Source organism: Alosa pseudoharengus, unplaced genomic scaffold (genome assembly GCF_046254945.1).
Source record: "Alosa pseudoharengus isolate Yale_2024_CS ecotype anadromous, Long Island Sound unplaced genomic scaffold, YU_APseudo_1.1 YU_APseudo_1.1_scf_2, whole genome shotgun sequence".
NCBI lineage: Eukaryota > Metazoa > Chordata > Actinopteri > Clupeiformes > Clupeidae > Alosa > Alosa pseudoharengus.
Window position 1 is genome coordinate 2,802,964 of NW_027468663.1, and position 8,636 is coordinate 2,811,599.

Sequence of the window (8,636 nt, forward strand, 5' to 3'; positions counted from 1 at the left end):
ACACATTAAAATAAAGTGTTACCTATATATATGTACATATATATATACATACACACACACATTACATACATACACATATAATTGTAGCGTGACAAGTGTGTGTTTACATGCAGCACTAACTTCAGACCGACAACCTGGTCTCGGTCTCTCGGTCTCTCGGTCTCTCTCTCTCTCTCTCTCTCTCTCCCCATACACACACACATTACATACATACACATATAAATGTAGCGTGACAAGTGTGTGTTTACATGCAGCACTAACTTCAATTCAGACCGACAACCTGTTCTGTATTGCTCTCTCTCTCTCTGTATATATGTATATGTATATATATATATATATATATATATGTGTGTGTGTGTGTGTGTGTGTATATATATATATATATATATATATATATATATATATATATATATATATAATATATACACACACATACAGTATATCCATGCATATAATTTGGTTTGTTCTATTGACATGGAATGAATGAACAGGCACAGGTGACTATGGAGTAGGTCTACTTCACAATTCAGATTTTCAGATGGTGCGTTGTGGCTGACAACGGCCCTAAAATCTCGTGTAGGTTTATTGCTGGTTCCTGGTTGCTGTAGTGCAATGATGTCATCTGCTGGCCGTGCCGCGCAATAGCGCCACAACATATGTAATTTCACTGGACATTACGGTAAAAATCTTGTTTTTCCTTACTAATATTCGTGTCATCCAGCTAACATATTGCTTAATTCTTTTGACATTTCGTTCCTTTATAAATTGTAATGTAATATACAGGTACGTTTTTGAATGTCATTACTCTGACATGTGAGGGATAACGGCCACCGACGTGACCTGTTATACGTGACTCATGGACAAGGGGAAATGCCATTAACTCGGCGTCACGCAGCGGCAATTTTCTTAATATCGATATTTCTCCACATTACTTGATCCAAATTCTGTAATTTTTGCTGGATAACTGTTGTACAAAAATGTAGTTTCGTATCAAAGTGGAATGGTTGTTGTCATAAGTCAGCGGCGTTATTTTGAGCACATAATTGACGTTTTGTTTACATGCGTTCAATGTAAGTCAATGGGCGCCGGTATTCGGCCAATGGCGGCGTCCAAAGAATCTTTTGCCGGATAGCATGACGGCGGTTTCGAAAGCCACTGCTTCGAAACGTGGTTCAAAACACCCATGTCATGTGACCACTGCTTCGAAACATCGTTCAAAATCCCCATGTCATGTGACCAAAGTTAAGTGAACCTTCGGTGCATTTAACCGGTGTCGGCAGGCGTGCCCGCGCGTTCAATTAACAGTGTAGCTTTCTCTTAAGCAATAACCATATGGTGTAGTGGTTAGTGAGGGTGTTTTTTGCACGGTAGCCCAGGCTGCTCAAATGTGATTCGATCCCCGTTTGATTTGTAAGGTATTGTTTCAGAATTCAGATCGTATCTGTTTATGTTTTCTTACTTCACCATTAACCACACAGTTTCAAACTCTCAGATTGGTCAAAAATCGACAGTTTTTATAAGAAGAAAGTGATTTAGAGAACACATAGTGGCAGCAATAAGATTCTCTTCATTGTGACTTCATGTGGTCTCCCATCCAGTTATTGACCAAGGGCATGCTGCTTAGCTTTTGACAGACTGAACACAGGTAACACAGCGAGCCACGAACCTTAAAGAATACATATCCAATACGAAGCATTTGACAGATTTGTTTCACCCTAAACAGCTCTGAGGTGTCGGAATTGTTTCAAAGCTTCGGAACAACTCGGCACAATTGCTTCGAACGTTTCAGTGTTTCCTAAAGCCTCGCTTTGCCCATCCCTAAGAAAATGTCTAAACAGCCTCTCTAAAATTAAGAGATGTGAAGTCGTTGTTGCAGCATGTTGATTCCGGGAGGATTGTCAATAGACTTAATTCGATGCCGCGCTGCGCAGATATGGCTGAGCATGCTCAGTGCCCCCTTACGCCAAACAACTTTGACAAGATTTGGGAAAGATTCTTAAAAGATTGGAGTCTTTTAACTAATGCCTCCCATTCAAGCTTTACTCAAACGACTACAATCTTTCAAGAGTCTTTCCCAAATCTTGTCAGTTGTTTCTGTAAGGAGCCCCTTAGCTAAATTAATGTTTGCATTGTGCAAAAGTCCAGCGTGCGTTCAGCCAGGTCTGCGCAGAGTTGCATGAAGTTGAATTAGCCATTGCTGGTTCAATTTCTGGACAGAGTTAATAGGCTACCAAAATAAAAGTCATGTGCACGCTCTACCACAACCACTATGGCCACAAAGGGTAATGTAACTTTGGACTACAATAAGAATCAATCACCTCTCAGTTTATAATCAATGTGATTGTAATTTTTACAAAGTTTTACATATAAGTCAAGTGAATTGCAATGAGAAGGTCTTGGGTTCAAACCTCAGCTTACACACATATTAATTATTTTGAAACTTTGATAAAATTTTCTGAACCTCAGGCATCTATGTGGCACAGTGGTTCAAATATTTAAGCAATAAGCCCCAAGTTTATGGATTGCAGCATAACACTCAATCATTTATGTAAGGGCAAGGCATGAAATTGGCACCGGCCCACACGCCAAATGCAGGTAACTTTTGTGATTGGCGGGTGAAACTGTCAATTTACCTGCCACGTTGGCGGGTAGCCAATAAGACAACACAACACTGAGCAAGAGATGCACTGTAATATGTAGTTGTAGAAAACTATCTAACTATCTAACTATGTGAAATCACGGATTCTGTCAGAAATGTAGTGCTAATTAACTTATTGCCTCTCCTCGGGTTGTTACCTCGCTAGGCAGTTTGTAGTGAACTGTTTTACCTTGCTAACTTCTAAATGACAAACATCAGACGTGCTTGTCTCAACATTTTCTAAGATGGCATGACTTGATATTCTGCTCTTCTCAATATGTAGTTATAGAAAACATGATGTGAAATCACATATTATGTCAGAAATGTCATTATTGCATTTCAGCAGTTAGTTACTAGGTGAAATGTAATCTGTCTTTATCTTAATGCCAGCCAGGAAATCAGATTTAGGGTAGCTAAACCCATGTGTAATAAAATGACTTTTCATACTTCTAAATATTTTTGAGTTTAGGCTACCTCTTCTTGCGTATGTATGTGCACACACGCACGCATCTGTAGTTTTGTGATTTTATTTTTTTAATTAATAAAGGTATTACATTTGTATGATTTTACTGTTGTTTCAGATGGAGGATGACAAGACCTACACAGACCTCCTTGCAGGCCTGAAGAGGAAGCTGACTGCTGATGAGCTTGCACTCACAATGTTGAAGACCATGTGAGGATGGAGGAAGAAGGTATAGATTTAGGTGGCGTGCGTAGGGTGGTGTAGACTGCCACTAAAACACTTTGAAATAGACTTGTTATGTTGTTTTTTATATGTTGTTGTCCCAGGCATATGTGGTTTTACCAACCGGAACGGGTGGGAGGTTGTGCTTAGTAGGCCGTTGTATGCAAACACACAGTACAGGGGCATGGGACGAAGAGACCCCAGAAGAGTTTCACAGTTTTCTGGGATTGATCATTGACATGGGACTTCACTTCCCTCCCTAATATCCATTGCTACTGGGGAACCAAGTCTCTGAAGGGATCAGGGAGCATTGACCAAATGAGAAATACATATTGTGTACACTTTTTCTCCATTGACATTGCCAGTAGTTTATTATTATTTCAAGTAGGGCTGCACGATATATCTAAAATCTATCGTTATCGCGATATCAACATTTGCGATGGACATACCGCAAAGATTACTTAATTTTCAATAAATTTCGATACATTTTCTGTGCTGTGCGCATTTCATACAGTCTATGGTGTATTCACATTCTGAATGTCAACATATTTTACCAAACCGATGCTGTCATGCTGCCCTAGAAGCCCGTCCCCTACCAGTTTAGGTGTGTGGTGTTTTAGAAATTGGTGACTAAAAGGAAAAGCATGTCTGTTCTATGGAAATATTTTGATTTTATTAAGGATGACGTGTTACAAACACAACGCCAAATGCGTCCTTCTCCACTGTGTTAAAATAAGCAATTTCTTTCGTTATCGTTATAGGATCAGAAGATATCTGTCTTTCACTGTAAGACTTGTATTTCATGATTTGCATTTAGCAAAAGCCCCAAACAGCAGCAGAGAGGTAATCAGGATTCGTTATTTGTAAAAGTTGTTTAGCCTACTTCGTTGGACTGTGCGATGTGCCCCTTACTTTCACTTTCCGCTGCACTTGGCATGCCGGTAGCCTAATAACGTGGGATGCGCAGCGTATGAGGTTGGAGAAAAACATGAGGTGGAGAAAAACATTAAATATTTAAATATCGCAAGTTATATCGTTATCGCAGTACTCAATAATGTTATCACATACCGCATGTTTTCCTAATATCGTGCAGCCCTTATTTCAAGTTTGGCAATGCAGAATCTGGTGTTGAACCTAGGTTTGGTAGCTACAGCCAGAAAGACTTTGAAGAAAATCTATCACAACAGCTGGCAGGCATTTCTGTCAAAATTTCAGCCTCGCCTTCAGCTGCTCCAACTACTATTTTGTCGTCTTTTCATCAAGTAGGCTACATATTCCTGTACAGCAGGAGCCAAAGAAAAATTGTTGGCTTTGTTATAAAAACAATGGGCACTCAAGATATGTATATAAAGTTAGATATGTCTCCAAAATGGTGTTAAAGTCCAGTTTTTGTAATTTTTGTTAGTAACGGTTATTTTTTATGCAATTCGGTGATGACGTCATAGAGGTAGACGTGGTGGAAGCTATCTTTTACAGTCTATGGGTGGAAGCAGAGATAAGAAGGAAAAGAAGGAATCCGACCTGCAGTCATATCCCTGTCCCACCCCATCTCTCTCTCCCACTTACTTACTGTCTCACTATTCACTGTCCTATACAAATAAAGGCAAAAAGCCCCAAAAATATACTATATTATAAATATAAAAAAGATCTTTGGTGGAAGTAGCCTCAGCCTTATAGCAGCTACTAGAACTAGCACTGGCGTCTAACTGGGATGAGGAAGAGGTGGCAAGACCCACAGTTAACATTTATGATGGCCCACAGCCATATAATTTTGAACCGGTTAGACGTGAGAGGGCGAATGGGGAAATACCGAGAGCTGATGGCCATCAAAGAGAAATAAATGCATGGTCAGAGGAGAATCACTGGAGAGTTGGTGAAGTGTCCTGGTGAGTTGCTAGAGCAGCAACGAGCGCTAGAGCTAGTCTATGAATAGCAGTGGGTAGGCCTACAATAACAACTTTTTTTACTGTCGAGTGAAAGTCAACGTTTTCTTTATATCTAGTGACAGTGATTATATCGTTGGCTCAGATAAGTAGGCTACCCTAAACTTAGTCAGAAGATCTAGAAATAGAAGGCATATTATGCTAGCTATGTAGCTTGGCCCACCTGTGAACCCCTATGTTTATTTCTAAGCTTTCAGGCTACCTCTTTCTCCAGTGAAAATGTTGTTTGCAAACGTAGTTGACGCCGAGTAGGCTGGTCGTGTCTTCAGTGTGATTATAGTGCTAGTTTTCCCCGTGATTGACATTGTCATTGACACCGTCAGGGTACCGCTTACCAGGAGAGAGTAATAAGCGTGTCTGTGTCGCTGTGTTTGACAAATTGGCAGGTGTCTGTGTGGGCGGTGTCGTCCCATGGAAACTGTGGTGGAGAGCTTGTGTTTTAGGGAGGTGAGCGCGTTTTGGTCGCTGAGGAGCTCACCCCGCGGCCAGCAAATTACAGCGTCCTGGATTTGAGGCATGCTGCCTGAATCCGTTTGTGCTACACATAGCATACTCACACTCCAGGCAAGATCGATCATGGTCCCCTTCAAGCCAGCACGCACGAGTATGTTCATGGTTTATGTTTACTTTACCAATCTTTTTACACTGAGTTCTTTGAACCAACAGTTATAGGAGAGAGGAGATGTGTTGCATACACAATAAACATGCATAAGACAGGCTTAAAATGACGTCTCCAACCTACTTACAGAGTTTTAAACTGAACAATCTTTCCTACTTATCCCTATGCAATACCGGTACACTGTGTACAGGCAGGCTATACGCTGGGCTTATGGGGTTTTAGGCAGGAGTATAAGGAAGCCTCTACCCTCTTGTGTGGTTTCACCATCAGACAACAATTCCAAAGTGGTGACCAGACCTATCAGGGCTTTCAATGGCCTCGTTTAGATGAAAATGAATAAAAATAATTGTTATGCTTATTCTGTTGTGATCGCTCCATTGCCCTTAAAATGTTATAAAGTACACAGAACACATGAATTTTGATTAAAAAAAACTGTTTATTGGCATTGCTTGTAATGGTTACTGAACATTTAAACATTTACTGAACAAGGACAAAGACACAGGTTGGAAGTAAACAAATCTCTATAAAAAAAAATGGTTAGGCACAAAACATACAAGGATACAAGGAAGTTTATTGTCACATGCATATAGTTACTGGAAGTAAGAAATGCAGTTAAAGTTATGTCTGGTGTCAGCCTATTTGTGCATTAATGGGGGGGGGGGGGAGCACCCATAAGCAACAGGGGCAAGGGAAAACTCCCTTACCAAGAAAGAAACCTTGGGCAGATCCACGGCTCAAGGGGCTAACCCAACTGCCAGGGGTCTTGGTGTGTGTGTTGGGGGGATGACAGGGGAGATGGGATAGTGTACTGTGTATGTGGGGAGAGGGCAGTGTGCAATATGTGTGTTGGAGAAGCTTCCTCATGAGACAATGTGCTGTGTATGGGGGGGGGGGGGCAGTGTGCTGTAAGTATGTTGGGGATGTGTGTTGGAGAAGCTTCCTGATGAAATAATGTGCTGTGTCTGTAGGGGAGAGGGGGGAGCAGTGTACTGCAAGTATGGTGAAGGGACTTACTATTGCAAGCAGAGTACTGTATGTATGATGTATGTGAGTGATGACAGTGAAGATGTGTGTGTGGGCGGGAGGGGAGTGGAGCAGTGACTGTGTGTGTGTGTGTGTAGTGTGTGTGTGGGTAGGTGGGGGCAGTGTGCTGTAAGTATGTAGAGGATGTGTGTTGGAGAAGATCCTGAAGACAATGTGCTGTGTATGTAGGGGAGAGGGGGGGGGGGCAGTGTGCAGCAAGTATGTAGAGGAGGCTTACTGTAGCAAGCAGTGTGCTGTATGTATGTGAGGTAATGACAGTGATGATGTAAGTGTGTGTGTTTTTTGTGTGTGTGTTGGGGATGGGGGTGGGGTGGGGGGGTACACATACAAGGAACACTGATGAAGGGCTAGACGCTAAACGTTTGCACCTTGTTTCTTTGGCCTGCAATAGTGTGGTCTTACCTGAGGGTCAGCTGATGGTTCTCTTTCTCACACACAAACCCATGATATTTCATGCATGCATACATGCAGTGATACATATGCAAAAGCACATCAAGCAGACACACAGTGAGCCCAGACAACACCGCACACAGAGGTTGACAAGGCACAGGTAAAATGATTGGTAAATTATTTTGAATTACATACAAGAAATGTCATGCAAATAACAACAAAAAAGAAAATCCAAGCACACAGACAGAGGAGCAGACATGCAGCACCCCTTGAATGGGGTACAGCGACAATTATTACCACTTACATAACCAATACAGTATAACACTCAAATATGATCACACATACATATACATCACATGATCACACATACATATACATCACAAACCAACAGACTAAAGCCAGCCTGGTACACCTGTGTCCCAGCATCAGAAGTGGAGGTGGGCAAGGGCTGATCCCCAGTATCACACTGTCCATGGTCTCCTGCTGTGAGGCGTCTGTCAACATCTTGTGAAAACAAATATAAAAAAGGTCAGCGAAGAGGGTACACAAGAGAAAAAAGATTACAGTACAGTGGACCCTGATATGCGCTACTCGATGTATTAAAAAATACATGAAAGACATTCAGAACATATTTGATGATGTTGAAGGTTACTGTTAAATGTTTACATCAATACTAGTGGTAATAAATGTCTATAGAGTGCATGTGGTGCATAAACTCTATGAGGTAGTGCATTTACTGTATTGGGAGGTAGCTAAACTCTGAAGTGAGAAGTGGATAAACTCTGTTTCTGAAATGTCAGAGGTGGGTAAACTGTGTTTACTTGCGTTAGCCTCCACTACAGCCCTGGTGACACGGTCATGGCCAAATATACGTGAAAGAGAACCGTAGCAGTCTAACAAAAAACGCAAACACACTGTTTAGTTGTGAAGGCTGCTTGATGATCACCACCACTGATCCCAACGCTAGCCATGATGCTTTCATGACGATATGGACATTTACTTCAGCGCAATTTTGTTTTGGCTCATATTCGTGAATCACGAAATATCCTCTAATGTCAGACTGACCATGATTGTAGTGGAGGCTGTGTCAAAGGGAACACGATATGCAAAATACACACAGAGTTAGCTAACGCGCAGCTTGTAAACATTAGCATGATGCTTACCGTGACAATATCTCGCTTGCGGCAGACGGTGTCTCTGGACCTCGGGACAGGGCAGGCAGAGAGGTTTGCATGCACAGACGGCAAAGCGGTAGGAATTAACTTCGCCATCCTCTCACTCTTTAAACCAAGTGAGACCATCTTGGCATCCCCTGAG